The sequence below is a fragment of the Plodia interpunctella genome, chromosome 10 (assembly GCF_027563975.2).
Source record: "Plodia interpunctella isolate USDA-ARS_2022_Savannah chromosome 10, ilPloInte3.2, whole genome shotgun sequence".
Classification (NCBI taxonomy): Eukaryota; Metazoa; Arthropoda; class Insecta; order Lepidoptera; family Pyralidae; genus Plodia; species Plodia interpunctella.
Window position 1 is genome coordinate 434,808 of NC_071303.1, and position 25,947 is coordinate 460,754.

The 25,947-nt window shown below is 35.4% G+C and overlaps 1 protein-coding gene across 2 annotated transcripts in view; it reads left to right on the plus strand.

Moving 5' to 3' along the window:
- The window catches only part of fz2 (frizzled 2), an 82,287-nt gene that overhangs the window by 48,261 nt on the left and 8,079 nt on the right, over window positions 1–25,947 (plus strand). Inside the window, exon 1 of one of the 2 annotated variants that reach the window (XM_053750443.2) lies at window positions 6,103–6,480. The exons of the other annotated variant lie outside the window; for it this stretch is intronic. The gene's annotated coding sequence lies outside the window, so the exon portion shown is untranslated. Of the gene's footprint in view, window positions 1–6,102; window positions 6,481–25,947 lie in introns of those variants that run through there. 2 annotated transcript variants of the gene reach the window in all.

Consider the following 25,947-nt stretch of genomic DNA (forward strand, 5'->3'; position numbering starts at 1 on the left):
TTCCTAAGATTAGAGATATGTTGAGTGCTTATGGCCATAAATCTGCCAAAAAATAAAAGAGTAAGACATTTTTTTTATATTACGGTTTTTGATATGGGTGATACGGGCAGCTTGAGGCGGGTTTTGTTCGCAAAATTGTTTTAGCTCTGGCATATTTGTTGAGAATTCAGTTGAGAAAATATTTGGATTTACAAATTTATACTTTCAATATACTGCAAGCGTGAATCATCTTAAATGTAAAATCGGACTAAACTTTCTAAGAATGCGATGTCACGCAGTATAGCAATTGGTTTTTTTTGTCATTCATAGAGTTAACAAATCATTCTAGTTTGATTTGTCATTGTTTGTCAACAAACTTAGCCTTTCTAAACTTAATAATTCTCACACAATCTAAGGGATTTTCAAATGGGGTTTGTTAAAAATTTCGAGTAATAAAAATAGAGTGATTTTTCAACTAAAATAATAGTTTGTAATAAAAGAGTTCACAGTTATACTTTCATGAGAAAATAGCAAGTCAGATTTCCCTTGATTTATTTATTATATATGATATATTTTTCTTAATTTTATTGTATCTGGTTATGACATTGTTCTATTCTTTGCCAAATAATCCTCTAATCATTTTGAAAAATGGTGTCGCTGTGTTCCAAATACAAAATGTCTGTTCAGATTATAATTATCTTCGTTATCTAGCTATAATCCACATTTAATATATGCTAGCAAGACGGATTACCTGGATTTTCCCCCAGTTGAGACAAATATTGCAGCAAATTCGCATATATTAAAGAAAAATCATATACATACTTGAAGTGTCTTACTTTTGACTTCAAAATAGCAATCGACATTCGAAATGTTCTTGTGTATAAAGCTGAAGCTATCTCATATAATTCTTCCTACGAAAGATGCCACGTGGTATAACCAACAAGTAAACAAAGTTAAGAAGACTAGGGGCCCAACATGACTTCGCTCGAAAGAAAAAACAGAAAACGAAAATGCAACTCTTTTCTCTTTTTAACATAGTTTCGATAAATGAAGTCATTTCTATTAGATTTCCATTATGAAAATATCAAATCACATAAATAATTCCTAATTTAATAACTAATAACACTTTTACTTAGAAGTAAATTATTGACTAAACATGACTTCAGCATCTAATAGCGTAGTAAATTCTTTCAATATTCTTGTTCTATGAACTACTAACGTTGCTTCCGAGAAACTGCGCGCGACTGTACCAACCTTACGTGCTGTGTGTGCAGTCAACTGAATGTCAATGTACTCTGCTCTGTATGGACCTTATGCGGCGGTAATAGAGCCGTGTTTGCTGGTAAACCTGCACCACGGTACATTTAACTTCATTTCAAATGCAGTCGAATGATGCACTGTCTAAAAATACCATGTTTTACAAGCCATGAAACCATAAACAATGACTGAATCAAATAGTGAATGAACTTCGGATGTTATGTTCATCTAACTCCACGAGTTTACTGTTCTTGATAATTTTCTATTCGTTTGAAACTGTTGTTTGTTAGTAATAAAGTTGTAATAGGGTGTATATATAATAATTGTGCGTATTGTACAATGATTGGCAGATGAGATTTGAATAACATATAGAAAGTCAAGATGGTGGATACAAAAAGCATAGGTGTAGGCTCTCTATGCTGTAACGTTTTAATTTTTTAAGGAACGATGCTATTTCCTCATAATTTTAACAATAAATAATAGTGAAGTAATTTTCAAGTCCCTATATCTTTATTTATCGTCTATATATTTTAGAAGGGCTTAGGCAACAGATGTTAAATCCCTTTGTTAGTGAAAATAGCTGAATTCAGAGCTGGAGCCATAGACAACAAGGGGAATAGATTACGAAATAGCGAGTGTGTCGCTAAAGATCTGAGATTTTATTTTTCAGTAATAGACACATATGATATTGTGAATTTTTAACTACAACCCAAGAATGGTATTTACCGTAACGATCCGAAAATAATTACTAAACTATTTCGATACTACAAAGTAAATAAATAAAAAATAATTTATTCCAGACTTCCTTCGATTCATACAATTTCCATTTTTTCATCTTTTTTAAAAAGTATTTCTGTAATGTTATTAAATGAGAATTTAACAAAATTGCAGAAAATTAAATTAAATCTTGAATTGTACAAAACTTGATATTAATCTAAAATAAAAAATACAACGGTTCAAAGGTAGCCTGCAGCAATTGCCCAAAAGGCTGCATATTAATCTGTTTATATATCGAAGATTCTACAACAATTTCTAGATCGAAATTTTATGAAAACGTCCGTATAAGTATTAAATTCCCGTATTATTATAAAATGTATCATCGAATTAACAACCCTAGTTAAAATTTTACCACACGGAATGCAATATACAATGACTTTTGATGTTGATAAATTAATTCATTATCTACTTCCAATAAAGGTCTGTGACATCGGCAAGGTGGTTTCAATAAGCGCAGTAAAGGGCTTTGAATTATGGATTATTGCTGCTGGTTCTGATTTGTGTGTACTTTAATTGTTGATAATTTTACGGGTAATGGCTGTTCTTATTAAGATTTATATTTATTTGATCCAAGAAAAATATATTTTGCTGAAGCCGTGAGGGTATTTTTCTACTTAAAGAAACTCATATAGTATTATTTATACGTATTTATGTATGTTTTCACCTATAGCTATATTTACATGTAAGTATTCATATGTATTATAACTGTTATAACAAATCCAAACATAAGTATGTTCATTGCTTTTTTATTCGAAAAAACCTACCATAAAAACCAAATCAAACGCGTATTTTATTACATAATAAATATTATTCTAACAGTATAGTTAATAACCACAAAAATATAATGTCCACACAAGGTTACATCACACACCAACCTATATTCAAGCGCATAGACGGTAATAATTATACGCTTGAAACGAGGTGAGAATTTCACAAATCTTGTGAAACCATTTGATGCAGAACTCAAGCTAGAACTACCAAACGGCCATAAAGCAAACAATAGTATGCTACTGGTACAATTAAGGTACACATAATTAAACAATATTGTTATATATTAAATAAACTAAACATTGCCAATGGAGGCAAAAAGCGCCAATGTAGCGTATGGATAACGATTTTTCCCAATATATCGGCACCCAAATATGCCACATTGTTGTACATTTTCACAAACGAATGCTTACATAATGAAAGGATTAATAAAGTACTCTAAAATAAACATTTTAATCGACATAGCAAAAGGCGGCAAAGCTTTTGTGTACCTAACATACAGTGCTGTACTCTGGCGGGATAAATGTGCAGTAAGTAATACTCCCTATTGGCAATAGTTATTGTTTATGGCGTCGAATAAATTGAGAATAATAAACTAGTACTGGCGTAGAATAAACTAATGCCGGTGCCCGTTCCAGATTTATTATTTAATTATTCACGCAAATCAAAATGGCCGATAGCTAAATAGACCGCGATAAATTATACTCTGTGGTTATCGTTCCTATTTCAATGGAATTGGTAAGTTATGACTTTTCAAAAATAGAATTTGTCCTCAAATTTCATTCGCGGTGGTCTGACAATAAAGACTATGTTTAGTACCTATCTATAGGTAGGTGAAACAAGAATAAACTTCAATTCAAGATTTACCCTTTTATAAGGTATTTTTATTATTTTGTAAACTATTTCGATACTACAAAGTAAATAAATAAAAAATAATTTATTCCAGACTTCCTTCGATTCATACAATTTCCATTTTTTCATCTTTTTTAAAAAGTATTTATGTAATGTTATTAAATGAGAATTTAACAAAATTGCAGAAATTTAAATTAAATCTTGAATTGTACAAAACTTGATATTAATCTAAAATAAAAAATACAACGGTTCAAAGGTAGCCTGCAGCAATTGCCCAAAAGGCTGCATATTAATCTGTTTATATATCGAAGATTCTACAACAATTTCTAGATCGAAATTTTATGAAAACGTCCGTATAAGTATTAAATTCCCGTATTATTATAAAATGTATCATCGAATTAACAACCCTAGTTAAAATTTTACCACACGGAATGCAATATACAATGACTTTTGATGTTGATAAATTAATTCATTATCTACTTCCAATAAAGGTCTGTGACATCGGCAAGGTGGTTTCAATAAGCGCAGTAAAGGGCTTTGAATTATGGATTATTGCTGCTGGTTCTGATTTGTGTGTACTTTAATTGTTGATAATTTTACGGGTAATGGCTGTTCTTATTAAGATTTATATTTATTTGATCCAAGAAAAATATATTTTGCTGAAGCCGTGAGGGTATTTTTCTACTTAAAGAAACTCATATAGTATCATATTTTGTGTGTGCTTAGGTGTTATTTTATAACACAGTGTATCGTAGTATTATTTATTACGATCATACATTGTAGTTAAAGGCATAAAAGGCTAAAATAAGTAAATAATAAGAAAAGGATAAAATTACGAGTTTAAAGCGCGAAAGTTCAATTAATAAATTAAGGCCATTTCGTTTCAAAATCGGTTAATTTTGATTCCTGACTAACTTACAGTTCGCAATATTTAGATTACAAAGCTATCAATTCATAAACAAAAGCAGTTTGTTTACCATTTAAGATTAAAGTCACAATTAAGTTTATTTATTCGCTCATTTCTCGGGACCTGTGACGTTTTATATGGGCACGTTACCCGCGCTTATCAATATTTTTATAGCGCCGATTGACGAACCTAATTGTTATAATTAAAACTATTAAGATAAGCAGCTGTTGATAATACTCCTGGAAATAATAATAAACAATATTGGGGATTTATACATTGTTTTATGCAAAAATAAATAAAAAGGTCATCAAAGTTTAGGCAATTTTTGTTATATCGCACATAAGTGCCTACTTTAAAGAGCTGATGATTAAAAGAGATGATGATGACATGTAATTATTCAATAAACCCTGTAAATGTTTTTATAATTTTAGATAAAAAAAGACTGTAACATAACGGGTTATTCACCAAACAGTACGTTATGCCTGATAACATTTTTTGTTCTTTTGTGGTGTTTTTGTGGTGAAAAACAGTCTAACTGCCTGATAGACATTTTTTGTGTTATTTTTTTCAAGAATCTTCTTATCGCACATCGGTAGTCATCATAATTGATTTAAGGCGTTCTCTACAGACTATAAATCAAAGTTATCTTCTCGTATCGCGGCCGTGCGTTAGTCTATTGTTTATGGTTGCGACTCGCGACTATCATCTGTCATTCCATAGACAATGTTTATGATGCGCTATGCGCTGCTAGAAAGCTGATAATGTAATTTATAATAGGTGTAGTTTTTGATAGTTATTGCTTAATCTTTTACTCACTGTATTTTACGGCAAAGTAAGCGCAGAAGACGATATATGTAGGTAGTTAACTAAAAGCCAGTGATTTATTTCCCTATCGCGAACGAAGAAAGGCGAACAAACTTATTCGAATTCGAGAGAGTCGGAAAATTCGTTCATTATCATGAAAAAAATCTTGGATTTGACTACAACCTACCTACGATTACCATCAATTTTATTTCCGTTTAGGGAAGTCATTTCAAACCCATAGAATTGAAGAGTTCCTCCATAAACTTTAATTGATTTTCACTTGCGAATTCGCAAATAAAGGTCCAATTCAACCCCAGGAATTTAAAAAAATTTCTATCTCCACGAATCGAAAGAAAATTATTCCAATTCTATTTTGCGATGTCCTTACAGAAATGCAATGTACACATTAATTTCCGTCACATTATCACGACAAATAGAGGAAATTTAAAATGCGAAAGTGGATTCGCGTAAATTGATTCCAGATTCAGTCTGAGCGAAGGAAGCGACCAATCGAAGAGTAAACGTTCGGGAATCATTTGAAAACGTTTTCCTAATTTATAAGGAGGCAGGCGGGAGTCTCACCCACGTAATTATTTTAACGCGATAAAGAAAACCACACAGCCAGCCTGTGGAAATACGCGTGCCGCCATCTATCCGCACGACATACGAGTTATGTGACGTAAGTCGCCCGCTCGCCCTTCCTTTCCCCCTGAGATGAAGCGAGCGAACGACGGACGCGTTCTCGTTCTCGTCTCGCTCATTCGTTCATTCACTCAGTCAGTCTGCGTTCGTCTCGATGGGTGGACGTGTGCGTGCCGCTTCATAACGTGTATCGATATTATTGTTTCAAACATTCGCACAGCTGATCAGTGACAATAAGTTACCTTCGTCCACAATCTCCGGCAAATCTGAAACGCGAGTGCTGTGAACTCGGTGGTGAATAAATAAAAGCGAGGCAATCGAAAATATCTCGAGTCGAATGTAAAAATATAAGCGTCGTCGAGGATCGAGGAGCGTTGCCGCGTGTGACTGATCGATATTTTAAATGATAACATGGATTCAATTAGGTGTTTAAGAAGACGGTGAGATAGTGCATTAGTGTTGTGAGGGACTGGACTTGGCACCGTAGGAAAACTGTAAGTAACGATATTGATTCCGTGTGGTTTGGAGATAAGGCATCGAATTTGTTTTGAGCCGATAAGAGGCCGGCGAGATAGCCGGTGGAATTTGCCTGTTGTTGCAATAATTTATCGTCAACATTGCTGGTCACTCGGTGTCTTTGCCCACACAATGTTGCAGAGCGGTCAAGTAGATACACCACAAGTACACCTGTCTTTACTTCTTGAGACATAATAGCTTTATTTACATACTATAACCCGATGAACCGTTGAATATCTCGACATGCTTTATTTTAAAAATATCACGAAGTATCTAAATATTACACGACAAAATAAGTTACGATGGTTAATGTACCTCAACATACCAACTTAGTTACATAGATTAACCTACTTAATAAATACATTTGTAGAACACGCAAATAGGTACTTCCCAGTTGGGTAATGTAGGTGCTAAAAGGCATTAGTAATTTATTACACAATTGACACTAACTAATTGCTTTATTATACTGCAACACAGACATTATGAGGAGAGAACCACACCTAATGAATAAATTTGTCACGTATAAATACAATAAATATACCCAACTAGAATGGCTGTGTAGTACCTACCTACCTATAGGTGAGTATAGCTGACACAGGTAGCTGTGTAGCGGTTGATTCATTGCAAATTGCAATTTACTTCCATAGCCATTGGCTTCTTGTGATTAAGTAGTTATACCTATATAAGTAGGTACCTAAATATTGACAGGCAAGGAAGGTTCCGACGAAGGCTTACGATTACTGCGGAGCCTAAAATTTACAAATTCATACACTAGAACTAGGTAACCTACCTACCTAATAAAAACCAGTGCAAAATGTTGACGAACCATTTTTCCGCATTGCCGCTCTGAAATCAAAATGAACTATCGTGAATGAATGTTTCCTGTGGTTTCCTTGGGTTTCCTGTAAAAACGGCAAAATCTAAACAATCGTATTATTGAACAATAGCGAACGCAACCGACGACAGTGCAACACCCGTCGCCAATCGAAACGCATGGCTCAGGTAGGTACCTACTGCTGCCACTGAACACGACTATAGGTTATTCCACTGCACTTTCATTTGCAAGTCGAAAATAGCTCGAACCGAACACCGACTGACTCACGCTTTTATTTACGATCTTTCCATAGCCATCTTCCTGCGAGACTACTTTCCCGCCTAAATATCGTGTTCCACAATTTTCAAAAATACCTATTTTTTTTTATTACATCTAAATGCTTTGTATACCTATACAGCCAGTTAATGTATTACCTCTCAGTAGGTAGTACTTAGGTAGGTACTTCATTTATTTTAAAAAACTAACGGCGCCCCGGGCTCTTACACTCCTATGCACTCCTGTAAAAATTTGTGGTACCTACTCTGGTAGATAGGTCTGTCGTTAAAGTGGCAAAACCCATTCCAAGATATAGGAATTCTATTGCTGTACCAATTTTCATCTAAATCCATCCAATAGATTTCTCGAGTTTTACTAGCAAACATCCTGGCTCGCATCTTATTTTCTCGCATTTAATATTGCATATAATATTAATATTGGATAATGCCAATATATTTTATGTATTTTATCTTTTGCGTTATATCGTGTATGTAAATTAAATAAATATTTAGGAGATTTATTCCGATGGGTATTTCCATCACATTATCGTTAACATAAAGCGTCTTGTCGTCGTAACTCCCGCTAGAAGCTCCGTAGGGTTGCCAGCACAGCAGGCTACCATCAACTTTTACTTGACTTTTACTAAACGAATCACAAATAGGTACGTAGGTACCTACAACGCGAGTCAATTTAGGAACCTCAAATGATTCGCAGTTGTATTAATTGATAATAGCCTCCAGATAAAGAAGGCCAAGATCTATAGATAAAAAAGTAGACTGGCGAAACAGCGGTTCTTAAAAAAGAAGATTAATAATAGTTAATTAAAAATGTATTAAATTACCCAAGACCTTGTCGTGACCTAGAACGTGTTCCTTGTAAAACTAAATATACATAAGAATATTTATCATAATAATCGTGCAGATTATGAGACATGTTGCGCAATGAAGATTCGAAAGCTGTGCCAAGACCGGCGGCAACCCTAAGCTCTGTTGTCTAAAATCCGAGTATGTTTACAATAATCATTACATCGGCCATAGCTGTGTTTGTATTCGCGATGAAGCGTAGGCGATATGGTGGAAACACCTCATAAAGCAGTCTAATCGTATACGGAACTCTGTAAACAAGTCTGTCGAAACCGTTAAACACTGTTTCACATTTTGTAACACCTTCTAATTACAGGTAAAACGCATTAAATATAATTAGTGCTTATTTGAAGGGATATAAAGGTGTGGGTTCGATGGCCGGCAAGGCAAACACAAGGAGATCGCTCTACACTCACGCGGTTGGTCCACAATGCCGTGTTTGTTTCCGCGGCGCTCGGAACACCAGCCGAACACACACTCATTCCAACATTCATTAATTAATGCTGGATTACGTGTACCGTTTCGTTTCATTATCTATACCTTACACACGAATATTAATTAAATCTTGATGCTTTTGAAAAAAGAATAATTGCGTTTTTTGCACCACATAATTTAGGGTTTAAAAAATATGTTTTATTCTGTATCTGGCCAAAAATATTTTAATTTGGAATATGGTGCTAAAACGTGCAAGATTTGCATAAAGGTAGATACCTAATAAAAATCAAACGCTTCTATCGAGCACAAACGATTAAAAATTCCACAAATTCGGATACACGCACTGAAAACGTCCTGTCCTGCCTGCATAAAACGATCGCCGTGCGATTAACGAGCAGCGTCATGCACGCCCGCTGCGCTACCGTCGGCTTCATTTATCAAATTATAAATACACACGGCGCACACAGCCCACCCATCGCTTCGACCCTTGAACGACGTTTTTTTCTTGACCTTCCTACTTTACAATCATAAATATTCCTTATTTTATAGTTTGTTCGTATTTAATAGCTTGATTAAATTATAAAAAGTGAACGCGAGATCCGAATGTTTACTAGGCAGAGAATACATTTTCCTTGTCCATTTTAGACAGAGACACAATTATTTATTTTTATATGTACCTATTCTTGTAGAAATCTGTAGATGAAGCTACTGATTATATCTACGTCTAATCTTAAAGTGAATTAAATCACGTAGGTACTTATCCGCACCAGGGAAGCTCTAATCAAACAGATTAACTACCAGATTAACTAGATCAAAATAGATAGAACACTATGGAGTGAGCCAACAAAGAGCTCTTCATGTTCGGATACACGGACAATGATAATTATTATTAGGCACAAGTGGTCGTACGTAAGCCAGACCAGAAACCATAATAGACATATTTGATAAACAATTTATCCATGGTTTGTTTGATACTGTCAATTACTTTATACAATTTAGAATTAAATCCCAAACAGCCCTACTTACTCCATAATATTAAAAACTAATAAGTAATAACTGCCAAACGAACACATAAAGTTTCTTCTATGTAAGAGCTTGAATGTTTCTGAAAAATAGCGCAGACACTAATAATAATTTTGCCTCTAGTTCTAAAGTAATCTAAATCTTCGTCCGAAAATTATCATCGTATTTGATGGGATACGTTGACAATAGAATTTACACTGTGTTTGAACAGATGTCAACACAAAAGTTTTGTCCTATCCGAAGCCAGGTAAAAATGCTTACATATCCACCGCACCCGCATTTGAAACGAGGCCAGCTAGTTAACACATAACACTATTGATACCTAATTCCAAGTAGGTAAAATTTTCTGCAAAGTAGATTTAACAATAAATGGTGAGAAACTAAGATTTTACGCGGATTTTATAAGCTCATAAATTAGCTAATTTCCTCATGAGTTAATTATGTACCGTGTAATAAAATAACAATACGTTTGTTTCAAACCATTAATCCATGTGTTAGTAACAATAATAACCTTATAATCTAGTGTAAATGACCAAACATAGACCATAATAAGTAACTTGATTTCTTCACCAAAAGGCACACTAAATTTCATTTCTAGATTAACCCTTATTTTACCGCATATGCTGCTAAAAAATAAAATAAATGTTATGCACTAATAATCTAGAAAAGAAAGACTATTAATTAGGTCCTTTCATACAAGTTATATATTCAAATTAGTGTTTTTACATATTTAAATCGTTCAAGTGCACCAACGTGCTCCTTATCTGACAGACACTGACGTACGATTTACATTTCAAATGCACGCGAGTTAATTACTCTTTAATCCGCACTAATCCTCTTTAAAACATCCATCAAAACCAAAACGTATCACGGGAAAGCATATGGGAGTATAACTGTCATTCCACTTTTGATATCTCCCTATTTTTATTCACTACATCATTTTAACTGTCTTCATTAACTGGCTTGTTTGTCATAGATTAATGTTATAAATGCGAATGTCTGTTACCTCTTCACGTATTTACTCAACCATACTTGGAATTTTGCATATAAATAGAAGAGAACCTTTTGTCCCGGAAAACCTTATCCCGTGGAAAATACTAGGTTTTGCCCGCGCAAAATCTAATAATACATAGATACTAAATAAATCTTGCAATGTAAATTATGGAACTACAGTTACAAATATGGATTGTGTAGGTCAGTTTGTAGTATGAACCTTCACATTTAAAATGCACATCAATTCGATAGAAATTAAATTTGTATTATCACACAAAATGACAAAGGTATTTTTTGTGGGTATTAATAAACCTAACCATGCTTAGTATGTTATGCTCGTATTGGTTATTCCTACACATAGTGGCATACAATTTCGGCGTTATTCGTTATCAGTTATCGAGTTCTATCAATAAATCATCGAGTCTGTATCGATAACGATAATTAAACAGCATGATCGATCATATGTCAAGCTGTATGGTGCTCCTGCCTGGCATGGTTGTCCGATAAGCTGTGCTATGGAAATTTTAAAAATCGATTTCACTGAAGTTTAACTTCATTCACTATGTGGCAGTTGTGTTTTTTTTTTCATTTCTTTCTGTAGTAGAAACAGGAGTCAAACGGACTTACTATTTGATGTTCAACTTTGCCTCTGTCAAAGATATAAAATTAAAAAAAAAAAACGAATTTATCCTCTGATCCTCTGCAATTTCATTATCATGACAACATCCTTTTACATATTATAAAACAAAATCCTCTGCCGCGTCTGTCTGTTCGCGGTAAACTCAAAAACTACTGCAGGGATTTTCATACTGTTTTCACCAGTAGGTAGTGATTCCTAAAGAAGGTTTACATTTATAATTTGTTATATGTTTACCCGAGCGAAGTCGGGACGGGCTGCCAGTATTATATATTGTTCAAGCGTCAAAAAGCTATTATACCAATATTCAGCAGATAAAATGTAAATTTTTGTTTTACTTTTCCGAATTTATTGAGGGCAATAAAATAAATATTGCATATGTAGATATTCGATATGCATTGGAATTGGAATGCGTAAAACTGACAATTTTGTGCGTAAAACGGTCAATTTTTACTTTCGCCACCGTCACCGGATCCGCCCGCGATCCCGGTTTATCCGTCCGGTGGTTTTTCGGATAACGGATCCTGCGTGAACGTAGCGGACGTTGTGCTGTGGACAAATGACATCAATTACTTTGTGTTATCATATGAAAATACCCTGAATAATCTAAAACTTCCAGCTAAAGAATATTGCTCAATAATGCAGCTATTTTGGTATTACAAACTGACAGAATTTTAGCTGATTTCGTATCTTTTAGTTTATCTACTACCTATATGTTATCTGGCAATCTGCTTACACCATATACCTTGTAAGACATGTAACGAGTATTATTACACGACTGTGATATGTTTTCTGACAAAACTAATCTTATAAACGTTATCGGTGCGATATCGAAAGGATCATTTCTGATTTTGTACTCCGATTTTCGTTACTAAATAGACTGTGATTAAAAATATTTTTTTCTAACAGAAGTTATTGACAATTTTGGACACTTTCTTTCATAAACGCTTAAGAAAAAAATTCAAAAAATGGTTTTCATAGGTTCAAAAATTAGCAAAAAATTACTGTAGGAATTTTAATTTCTCATTAGCTTTGTATTTTCGCATTTCAATGGACAACATACAATATTATTAATAGACATTAATAAATGTAATAAGTGTCAATTACAGCTGGTCTGATTTTTTTCTAACAAAACTAATGACCGGGTCGAATGCTTTCCATATACGGTCGTTCCCCTTGCAGCTATTAATACAGCTTATTGCACCCTGCTCGGCCTGATATGAGCGCGATTTATCACCGGTATAAATTTAAATTCTCATTGAAATTTAGCGCAGAGCACTTGTATTGTCCAAATATTTCTAGAGCGCACACGGGTATTTTCGTAGGACCATTAAAAACGGGATGCGCCTTAACTAACAACCGAAAATAAGTCTAATTTATAATGTACTAAAGTCAGTTTTCCTGTAGCAATAACGAATCGATTATTCGTACAAACAGGGCTGTAATAAATCATCCACTCCCGGTTACCTGCTCCGTTCGATCGATACGAAAAAAGCCCCTATTTTAAACAGAGGGAGTGACATTTCTAACATAAAGGCGTCGGGACTCGAAATACTATGGTATTTGGTAAATGAGAGTCATTTGATGCCTCGTTTGGGTGAAATGGCAAGATTTGAAAAAATAAGGTGATATTCTCTAGGTTCAGTTTTTCTTATTAGAAAGGTACCCCTTGTGAACTTGTCCACACTGTGCAGTGCATGCCTATTAAATTAAACATCGATAAAAATTCTCCAGTTTGTGTCCAATTTCTTAATTTACTTGAATCCCATTTCGATCACAAAAGTTTTCATTTAATATTTTTTATCACACAGATATCAGTATTATACATCTTATGTACCCAACTAATATGTATTTTTATATGCATTGCTTTTTGTTTCTTATAGTAGGTACACAACTTTTTATATGCATTTTAACCTTATTACCTTCCTACTAGAAATACCGTTTACACTATTCAACTAATATTTGTCGAAATCCTCATTTTCTTCACTCATCTTTGCATATACTCAATAGTAGCTCTTAAGGCTTTCTTCATAAGGTATATAATTTTAATTTGAATAATTTAATGAAACAGTGGTTGTCTGATGAAGTTATAGCAAGTTGTTAAATTGCTGTTAAAATCTCTAGTGGCTGGTGGCAAGCAGTAAGCCCATGTCGCGATTTCTCCTTGTCTCAAACCGTTAGAACATAAAGCTATACAAACTTGCTTAGTATTTAACGAATAGTGTGTACCTGATTACCGGCATCTGAACCGCCTAGTAAATCTACAAATTTATGGTTAACATTTTTTTATGCTCTAATCAGGAAAAGGCATTTTTTCTCTTTATTCGTCTTGACTATACGTAAAATGTTATGACGATGTTTAAAATAAGTAAAAATATTTTATGTTATAAGAAGTAGGCGAGTGTAGCAATTTGTTTTAATATTTATTGTGTTCCTTCGATCTCAATTACTTTACAGCAATATAACTATAATAGAAGACAAAAATATTTACAGCCGTAAGCAAAAAAAATCGCAAACAACTTCTGTGAGATGTCAGATGAGAAAAACTTTCGGCTTGGCATTATATTGGAGCTAATTTAGGCAGAAAAACTAAATGGGCAATTTTTTTGTCGCTGGCGAATTTCTTTGCCCACCAATTTAGTTTTATTGCTCTCCTTCCTAGACAAACTGGTGGAATAAAACTCATTGTCTTTTCTGTTTTACTTGTGCTTCATTGTGGACAATGCTAAGGTAAATGACTTACTAGATGGTGTCTTGTTATGGTCATTTGCCGATAAGAACTGTTCGTTTTGAAATTCTGAAATATCAATTGTTTTATTTAAGGTTGGCATTGGATTGTTCTAGTCTGTGAGTTTTCTTTATAATTATTTTTTTTTAACTTGGATACTTGGAATGATATAACAGTTAATTATTTCTTACTTTTGCTTTATTAATTTAATGATTGTTATAAAATAGATTAAATTTTGTCATGAATGAAAGGTTTGAAATGCCTTTCCTTGAAAGCACTGGTCCATGAATACTGAATAAAGTTGTTACACAAAGTTGTCAAATAGCCGTCAATATGATATGTAATTCTGAACTTTCCTAACAGCTTCTACTATTCAGGGAACGGGTTCCAATGAATATTATGTGATTAAATGCTACATAGGGTAATCGAGTTAAACTATTAATTAGTTTGGCAAATTGGTCACCCATCCCGGATGATTTGAAGTTTGAATTTTAAACTAACGTGGAAGTTTGGAGTAACGTTAATTAAGTATTCGAGGTTAGTCTTAAGGATCGACTAAAGAAGCCGAGTTTAGAGAAACTCGGTTACCGGTCCGGTCAGCCGGATGAAATGTAAATTCTACTAATTTCACTAGTTTGAGGAATAAATCACGGACTGAAGCGTATTTCAAATGGTATGTCCTACACATCACATAATGTTTACTAGAGAGAAGGACTAACTAATAAATATTGAGGTGGTGTTTTCCTAGAAATAGGGCACTTATTTCTTATGAATTTGGATAGCTCATGCTCAAGCTGTTACAGAGCGGTCCTATTTATGGTCGTGCTACCTTAGACTGAAATTCAATTTACAATTACAATACAATTTGACAATTCAATTGCATTGTTGTAATAATTTTTATTATCATCGGAGTTACCTTTCAAAACCTCCCATAAAATGAAGTATCGGTCTCGTGCAATATAACTAATTAATTGGAGTATTTACTTACATAGGTATATTAATAACTAGCTAATTTGGCTTCAGTCTGGCTAATTTTCGTCTAAAATATTAATAAGAAGTAGTCTAGTAGTACCCGAATTCATTCCAAAATCGGCCCTATTGCGACCACGTAAAGGACCACGTAACTTGATGCACGGTTGACTGTACGTGAAAAGGCTCCGGTAGTCTCGAGTATAATATTTCACTCCACTACTATAAAACAAAGTCATGATAAACATCCGTTATAAATGGAACGTAAACGCGCCACCTAAAATGGGTATAAAAGATAATCATCTTTATTTTACATCAATTAATTTCACTCAAAGTCAAACGACACCTGACATATTGCTTTTATGGCATTCTGCCTTTTTATTATTCTCGAAAAAAACTTTAGATCTTCCAAATGAAACTTCCTTCTTTAGTTTTAATTTTTTTTATGGCCGAGTTAAAAACATGTGGAATTTGAATGTGGGAGTACTTTTGACGACCCAAATGTTAACAGACATGACATCTGCTCTGCTAGTTCTTAATAGGCAAAGTTGACATCTAGCAGTCATTTGAATTCACGTGTCTTGGGATTCGAAACATGTGGGAAATAGTTAATAATCTTTATTCTCTATCAGACCAATAATTACTAAGTTGTAATGTTTTTTTTTATATTGGCAAAGTAAGCATGATTCAAAGTTTTTAATCAATTCAAAGCGTAGTGTGAAGTCCACTGCCCGTTGTAATGTAACAAGCTGCAAGAAGGATGCCAGACTGAGCGCTTGAAAATGGATATTTTATGGCTTGTACCACAATGAGAAGCAAGTTTGATTTGTCAAGCGTAAAATTGGCGGGAACAAGAAAACGTTGGTCCAAGTCTCGCAAACTAATGGACGTTTTGCTACCTCAGCAGTTTATACCCGGGAAAAAACCCATCTCTGCTTCGTGATCTTAACTTAAAACTCCACCTTAAACTAAGGCTGCCAAACATAAAAAAAGCGTTAGTGTGCTTAGGGACACAGCTCCCGTAATAAGTTTCGGTATTAAAATCATTAAATGTATTCCCTGATATGGGTTTCCGCCCGGTCATACGTTTTTGGGACGTGTAACGTTAGTCGAAATCCGTACAGTGCAGTGCGTGTACGATCGTCAAAATAACATATAACATCCATTATTTAACTTTTGTTTTAGCTTTTGTATATAATAGCTATGTATATCGTCCCAGTTACTATGTCTGATCGCTTATGATAATCTGTACTAAAAATTGTCTAGTCAAAGGCTTCATCCAACTTGGCACAAACACGGATAGTTCAAGTAGAATTATTCTCACAACTAGTTTCTTTTGCGACCGTTAATGTTTCCATTCCTTCCTTACAACTTTGTAGTTTAACTATTAGAACTTCCATTTTTTATCACAGTTTATCTTTGAAAGCCGAGATATATTATTTTATATTTTCTTGTTGTTACAAGTTTAGATTTAGTTACCATTTAGATTTATTCATATCATTCAGAAAAACAAAATTGAGATTTATTTTACGACGTGAGATTTTGTTTACCCTTCTTCATATTTAAAAAATATATATACGAAATTACTATACGAACAATATAGTAATTTCGACACGTTTCCAGGCGAAGCCGCGAGTGGTAACTAGTCTACATAACATTGCACCCATTATGCTAGTTACATAATGCGCACACGCCGCTAATCACGTAGCGATCGCTGCCGAGAATAGCCGGGTGAGTCACTAGTGTAGATACCAGAACAATACCCCCTTCTTATAGACTACAGAGTTTATTCATGAGATCGCTCTGATAATGTACTGGTTTCTTTGCGGTTGGTCCTACAAACAGGAGCGAAATCTCGCTGTATTTATTATAATGCTTGGAATTACGCATTTTAAACAAAGATTTCATGTATCTCGTCGTTATCTAAGGTGATTATATCTAAACAAGCTAATAACTATAACAGTTATGTTTAATTAAACTTGAATGAATTCTGCTGGTAGATTCTAAAGAGCGTTTAGGCGCAAAATGTCCGATTCTCAAATGATCTCAAAGCGTAATATTAGAAATATTGCCCAGATTATCAATATTTCATGAAGCCAAATTAGCACGGGTCATCTTCATAATCTCAATTTCAATTGAATAACCCACATATTAACATATTCAACCATTTTGCAATAGACTTACATAAATACCATACAGAGATGCATACTCCGAGCATATTATGTTTTGGCCCAATTTCCGCCCGGGCGGAAACCCAACTACGAGATGGGTATACGCCGGGCATCAACATTTAAGCCGATCCCCGATTCCATGTGTTTGAATAATTCATTGTCCGTCCTGGCGTCGAATCTTAGTAAATGTTAAATGCAGCGTATAATTTACTGCCTACTCCTGTCATACAAACATTATCATAGCTATTTCTGATATGGAGGTCACCTTGTTTCTGTCCGCTTGGGCCAATGGTTTTGTTATTGGCATACGATAAATCATTCGTGCTAGCTAATACAGAAGTTTTAAAAGACAAACGAGGAGGAAGCAGAAGAAAAGTAAATTTTAATGTTTTTAAATAAGAATAAAGAAAAAAAGTGATAGTGTTTGTTCAAGAAAGGAAAACGTAAAGACACGTAACATAAAGAAAATCTCAAGGATAGTTGAAACGGTCCTACGTTTAAACCTGTGATATAAATCGGTAAATTCAATTACAAGTTGTATTAGACAAGTCACCATGCCATAACTCTTTTTCATAAGTGGAACACTGTTCATGCCTTCGAATACCATCCGCGCCTGGAAGCACGGATGCTGATGTTGTGCTACCACTATAAAAAACCACTTTGTGTCCATCAATACTGCTAAAGCCAATGTCGTGTGCTTGTTCAGGCATCATACCTGAGCCCAGAAAACCGTCACTCCTTTAAAGAAGTCATATAATCAGTCTTAAGTTGTTTCCCAACACACTACATATTTGAGATGACCTGTCCACATGATTATAATCGCCATATAAAGCCATCATCATTATTTAATCCGGTGATTGACACTAACGAAGTTACATTTAGTTGGAAGTTAATTTGGTATCAAGTCGCAGGGGACATGGTGACTGGCACAAGTCATGTTTGTGGAATGTTGCGGATAATCGGCGTACATTGCCTAGTTTTGTCTAGAGTGGAAACTAATCAACGTTATAACTGAGCAATGTATTGGCCGCAACGCAACCTATACCACCGTAGGCTTGCAGTATTAGCTGTGATTTTGCTCTAAATAGTTTTGATTCTCAGTGACAAATAAATAGGCATTAAATGAATGACTGACTTTGTTCGAGAATAAGTGATAAATTACTAATGAACTTAAATTTAATCCTGTCAATAGATATGTGTTGTAAATTCATGTTCATGCCTTCTGGTGATTTTAAATAGGTACCAATCACTAAGCTCAAAAAGAGAGTGAAGGCCCTACAATCAGTAAGGACCCCTTACTACTAAACTAATAATCCCATTCTAAGCGTATGTTGAACAATATTGTTTCACACCATATTCCTATGTCCTAGATACACATAATCAAACCGTTTTCCTGTTTTGTCACAATATTGAAAACAGATTTTCAAAACGCGTTCCTCGTAACTGATTTAGTATGCGCGCTTCGGCTTCGCATTTCCTCCAATGATACGTGCCGATCTAATCGTTTCCACGGATTTATTAGCCACAGACGTAAAACATTCCAAATTATAAAAAAAGAAAATATGTTACAAAAATGCTACATTGACTTTTTTACAATTCGTCTTGCAAGAGTTGGAATTTGTACTTATTTAATGGTACAGTTCAGTCATTGAGTTATTTGAACATGAGCTAACACCAAAAGGATTGGCTCCTAAAGAGGATTTTTTTTGCATCTGCGTGTTTGAAACTCATCCGTGTTCGATGACTTCCAAAAATAGATGTTTTCAAATTATGATTTCCTTGGTTATTAGTTTATGGCCGCCACATTTCCTCTGCGGCTTCCGAAACTACTATATCTCTTCCAATCGCAGATTGAACCAAACGACATTCCACGCTCGCGTCAGCACTTGCCTAATTGATACTGAACATTATAATTACGTTAGAACTAATTAATCACACAAAAAAGCAGCTTTACACAAAAATTGTATACTAGAAAGGCCAACGTTCAGAAGATTTTCCTTAAAACTCACATTATTAGCGTTCTTTTGAACGTAAAGGGATTTTTTACGATATTTAAATTACTACAAAAATATAATTTATCCTCCAACGTCTTTACAGCTTTCTAAACACCTAAAATAGCAGCTTATTAAAACAAAAATATCAGCCACATCTTAATTTTTTTATTGTAAACGTGCGAACGTTCCCAAGCGAAACGCTTAGAATGTGATTTTCCTTTCAATATCATAGAAAGTCGAGTTTGGACCGACACGGGCCAGTGACCATTGGGTTGACATTCTCTGGGCTATTGTCAGGTTTGTGGGTCAGTCGTGACTAAGGGACACTGATATTGTGAACTTAAAATATTAGGATAAGCGCAATAGATATATCATATTTTGCAATCGATTTTGTGATAAGCGAAATTGTTCTTCATCTTCGTCTGTATGTGGAATAAATTAGCTCGTTCCATTGGTTACGACGGTAAAAGTGTACCTACTCGAATAACTTACAACCAGCAACGTCCCTGTGACGCCCCTGGTACTGCAGTTGTTTCTGGGTAGCGGCGATACCATCAGGTGATCCGCTTTCTAGTTTGCCGTCCTATACTATAAAAAAAAACTTGACAAATTCTGTAAAACAAGGTATTTTTAGCTACAACACTGGAATTATAGACGAATAAATCTTTGTCAATGAGTTAGCGATGTAGCTTTAACTCGTGTGACATCCAGTCAAAATTGCATGGTATCTAATTGAAATTGCAGTTCATAAAACCCCGCGCTTGGGCTGCATAATATGTCAACAAAGAACTCGTTAATCAATATGACATTCCTTTCACAAACAACTTACTGCAAGCACGATCTATGTATAACTACTCCTACATTCTCGCGCCTTATTTGACTAGCCGCGCCCCGCGACGCCGCGCAAATAGGGCGAGGCCATGCGGGCCTATTATCGCCAATAATGTTTGCCAGTGAGGTCAGCCCAATTGTGGTGACCTCTGCCCCGGCTATGAAAACAGGTGGACAGGCAAATACATTACGCTGTTAACTCATACACGTGTTAAGGAATTATATTCTTATCTTCATTTTCAATATGTCCCACAGCTCGGCCTAACCTCTTTTTTGCAACTAGTTCTATCTCTTCAAATTCAAATCATTTATTCAGAAATTAGACCTTCACAGGCACTTTTTCTCGTCAATCTTTATATTTATAGTTATTTCTCACAAGCTACAAACTACTGGCATTTCGGAACGACCACTGCTGAGAAGAAATGCCGAAAGAAACTCATTTGAACAGTGTTGGTCCCTATCATGCCAGATCGGCTTACCATTATTGTTTCTTACAATGTTTTTTTTTTCTAATAATATATAAAAGTACGTAATGTACATAGTCAAAAGGTATATCAAAACAGGTTATGATTGTAATCCGAGTGCAATTCTCCATTGTTATTAGTCACAACAACTCATATACATAGGGTTTTTTTTTTTGCAAAATACGGCTAACATGGCCAATTAGTTTTGTACGCTTTATCTTTCACTATACTTACGTTTTCCTGATTATTATTGTCTATTGTTTTGGAACGAAATGTTGGTGAACGAATGTTATAAATACACTTCCTAAAGAGCCATGAAATTGTCCAACCTATGCCATATTTCTAGAATATATCACACAAATAGCATTCAGTTTGTGCACCGTGCTAAAGTGCTAAAATAGTTCGCGCCATAAAGGTCCTTCCTCAATAACGATTGGCAGTATTCTGCCTGGAGTCTAGGGTTGCCAGTGTTCAAAATTCCAATATTAAAAACGTCGTAAAGTTGTATTAGGTATGTGACCAGCCCATAAATTGATCGCACATTTGGACATAAGTAACGACGTGATGTGAATTTAAATAGAAGTAGAAGATATGGATGATGTGCTTTCAGCAAGATATAGCTAAGATTAATTAACAGGTATAGGTAGACTGATGATGAATATCGACATATAATATAGTAAGGAACTATTTCTTAACATTTTGGTAATCTTCAATCTACTCAAAGCTAATTTATTTGCTATTGATAAAGCCGTTGAAATGGCACAGCTGTTCTGGCAAGGATTTGACCTATGTAGCGAAATAACATTTACTTTTCCTGTATAGCTCTGCAAACGTAGCCAATAACGCTAGCAAGCAAGCCTTGTGTCCTCAGTATAAAAAAATACAACGCAGCCTTTATGGTTTATAGGTTTAGTTTTTATTGTCTCGCTAGCCCTGTCAGCAGGATTCTGCAGGAAACCAGTCTCGTAAAGACGAACTGTTACTGCGACCCGCGGTCACTGTGGTCTCGCCCTTATACCCACTCGTAACTTTAAAGACCTAGTGTAACGAGTATTGCAAACGAAAATATCCGAGCGACGGCCGGACCGATAGACATTCCAAAAGGCCAGCTTCAAACCTGTTAGGCCAAAACTGGGCGTTTTGAGTGAAGTGGACAGTTTGCCCATGTCTGGTTGTTTAGCTTATGGTTTTGCTATTGCGGTGTTTAGGTTATGAGTCTATGCATATTGCTTTTTATGCGTTGAAAACAAGTGCTGGCAACTTGGTTTTCGCATTTTAAATGCTACGCATTTGAAAATCGAAAAAAAGATTTTAGACTTACTGTTAAGATTGCACTTTAGTTTCTTCAATTACTGTACAATAAAAATTTGCTTGAAACACAGTGAAAATCGTTTTCACTGTCGCAGTCATAAAGCAAGCTAAAATTATGCATTACACCTATTTAATTTGTAACGCGATGTACACGCGTCGCATAATGTACTTAATGTAATATTGCAAGTTCGGCCACCTCCGCATATCACCTCCCTATGCTATGCAGATATGCACTGCACGCTGCATTAGCTAGTCTAATCTGGTTATAGCCGGTTGGAGTTAAAATCTATAGTCGACCCTTATATTTTTTTGCAAATTTTATTGTTTATGTCTAATAAATCCGTTTTCCTCAATATCTCATTTTCTCCTCAATTAATACGTTTTTAGTTATATTATCCAGTGTCACACGAGCTATCATATATATATCTGAAATATCAGACAGTAGTCAGTTTCATAATATTTCAACAGCACATATAATGGTAGCCCCAGCTCGTGTGTCTTCATTAGCAATGCCTAATGCTTTCTTGGAAGCCCAACTGGAAGGTCTAACGTTACGGTCACATATCATATTGTTAACGTGATATGCTCCGTCGGCGACAGACGTACAGACGCCTGATTCATCCAGGGCTGTTCAGTGTTTCGAGATTTCAGGAGGCCTGCCATCAACTATTACGGCACGATTCAAATGCAGCGCAGTTCAATTTAGGAACCTGAAATTAATCGAATTGGCAGATCAGTTTAGGTCCGGGGGCAACGTGGGGTAACGCGATCCACTTTACGACCTAAACTGAACTGCATCGCAAATTCGTACCATCGACTTAATTTTTTGTATGAATGCGATTCATTTCAGCTTCTTAAATTGAACTGAGCTGCATTGCAATCGTTCTGTAAAAGTTGATGGTAGGCCTACTGAAGTGGATCGCATTAAGAGTATTTAAAACGTCTGACTCCCCGGAACGAATCCTATAATTTGACTTCTTTTCTGAAAATTCCTAGGAGAATATTGGCGTACTAGCATTGTTCCACTGATGGACGATGGGAATGGGATTTTCTATGTTTCGTTCCCCTCAAAGGTGAAAAACTTAAATACCTTATATTTACGTTATACCCATCTTTAGCCGAACCCTTATGCACATACTGTGTACATATTTAATTGAACAAGTATGTTGTACAGTGCTGGCAACCCTAGATCCAGTGGAATTTGCCGGCTAACTGGAGCGGGTATTGTTTCAGAATATATTTGTAGGTCAGATGTCTGCCGGGGCTTGCCGGATTTAGAATATATCATGTTGCCATCATGTTATTATTACAATGGAATTACTTACATTAACTATTAGCGATCCTACTAGCGGTCCGTACCGACTTCGCTCGGGTAAAACAACAATTCAGGATAGCGTGATTCCTGAATTACCTAATGCTAAAAAAACTCCCGCATCAAAATCCGTTGCATAGTTTTAAAGATTACATACAGACTGCGAGAAGCCACTTTGTTTTACACTGTTTAAGTCATTTCCCTAAGTTTAATTTTGAACTAAATCATTATGACCTCCTTGTATACTTATACGACACCGCAAACTTTACAATAAATATGCTGCACTTAGGTCTAGCCGGATAACTTAAGCGTAGCCGGGCTTTTCGGGGTTCAACCGTAACCAAAAATAGATAAAAATATCTCAGTATCAACTCTTACATTCTATTTTAATGCTTTCTCACATTTGGTTTTACAAATTCACAATGTATTTGACAACTGTGTATGTTTGGCACATTTTATCGACGTAGCGAGATAGTAGTATCTCCTAAACCGCGATATCGACCAGCCACGTGCACTGATCGTTTGAACGTATTTTCATTAGTGCAGTTACGATGAATACCACCTCAAGGCATGAGAGTCAGCGATAGTCGGCAGAGCCGGGTTTATTCCCGAGCGCAAAACTGACGGACGAAACGAAATGATTTTGTAAGCTGTCTTAGAAAGAAAAAAGGTTTTGGAAGAAGAAGACATGTCACGTACCCCAGGTGTTGCAGGCGTCCGTCCTGTGGTGACCACTTCCCATAAATTCAGCCGCATACCAGTTTCTCCAGCTTTGTAGTTTTTTTTCATGTAGGCTCCACTACCGCCCAACACTGACAGATGCCGACGCGAATGCTTGAACATTGTATTGTAGTTTGCACAATTGCTTTTATTACCGCAATGAATAAAATTAGCAATATGCACCGAATCTGCTAAAGTTTAGCAAAACGGATAGTGTGGAGCCGGCTTTATACTACTTATTAAAGCTGGGAAACTGGCAAGCATCTTTATACAAGATACAGCTGTTTTCTCCAACCGCCTCCGCCTGCGTCTCGTGCCAGAATGGAAGTTACATTTAAACAGCCTGGCGAGCTGCCAGCCGATCGGCCGTCAACCCAGCAGACATGCCAATATCGGCAGATCTAACCTTATTGATGAACTAGCTTTGATGCTCGGTTTCACCTGCGAGGGAATTGGTTTTGAACAATAAGAAATTCGGAATGAAAGGTTTGCATGTCATCGCCGTAGACGTAGAAAATTGGGTCTAGGACTGACAATTACTTTGCCGTGGAAAGTGTGCCGATATTTGCGATGAAAGGTGATCAAGTGATCGATTCTGCAACCGTTCAAACTATTCAGATTGACCCTAATCTCCTGCGCGGTGCATGTCTAGATTCTTCGGATTTCAAGATCCAGCCAACTGGTTGATAAGTCCATTTTAAAAAAATATTAAAATTTGGCACTAACCAATCGATATTGGTTAGTGCCAAATTTTATGACTAAACTTTATTTTTATAATTTTTTAAAATGGACTTATCAACCAGTTGGCTGTATTCGTATCCACAACAGTTAATATTTCGTATTAACACAATGATCTTAGATACATATATCAACGACATATTTTTTACAATTTTCTGACCTTGTCATCTACCCTATTGTCCTGTAGACGAACAGTCCAGTGGTCGTTGGAGAACGGTTGCAGCATCCAAGTGATCTCGTTCTTACGTAACTTAAAAAATTTAAAAATAAAGTATTAATTATTGAGTTCATTCATAAAAATATCTTCATTTCTTGAAACAAATTCGAAATGCAAACTCGCTGATGCTGGTTTAACTAGTGTCATATACGATTCTATGATATATCGAATAAACTCCAAACAAGAAGATAATAATTTACGTTATTACTTTAATCCAGATTATTCTGCATATTCCAATTAAAATTGCAATGGAATAACCGATAAATCGTCAGAAAGCGAATTCATAAAATGTTCGCAACAAGGATGGAACCAGTTGGAACCGGATTGCCGGACCTGGTGCTTGGCCTATCTGAGTCTGCAGGGGTGCCAACGATCTGGAGAAGACCAGAGAGTCTTATCTAAGACTGCACCACCTGAAATGATGTCGAGTATCTCAAACATACAATTGTCAGACATACGATCTCCAAAATACCAAATCTTTGTAAAGCGACGATGCGGGGGAGGATGAACGTCATACAGGTACCAAATTTTGAAAAAAAAAAAAAATATACCAAAAACAATGGAATATGGAAAGAAATGCTAGAGGCATTAATCCAACGTTGAGTTGCAATTACTGATATTGTTTAATAAATTCTACGTCATCTTTACCCTTTTCCCATTTTTATGGCGTAGCATAATATTATGCAGCGTAACTAGCTAGCCAGCCCTGCTTTAGCCGCGGGCTGCGGCCAATAACTCAATCATAATTGGCGTGAACGCGCAATATAAACAGAACAACGTGCGCCGGCGCAGGAGACACGTTCCGCTTTAAAGAACCTTGTTCACTTGCGGAATCGGTTTGGGTTAAAAGCTCGTCTTAGGTTTTGTTCTATAAATATCTGACCACAATTCAAAGAGAATTCCTTTAATTATAAAAATATCATTGAATAACGATATTTTTGATTGGAAG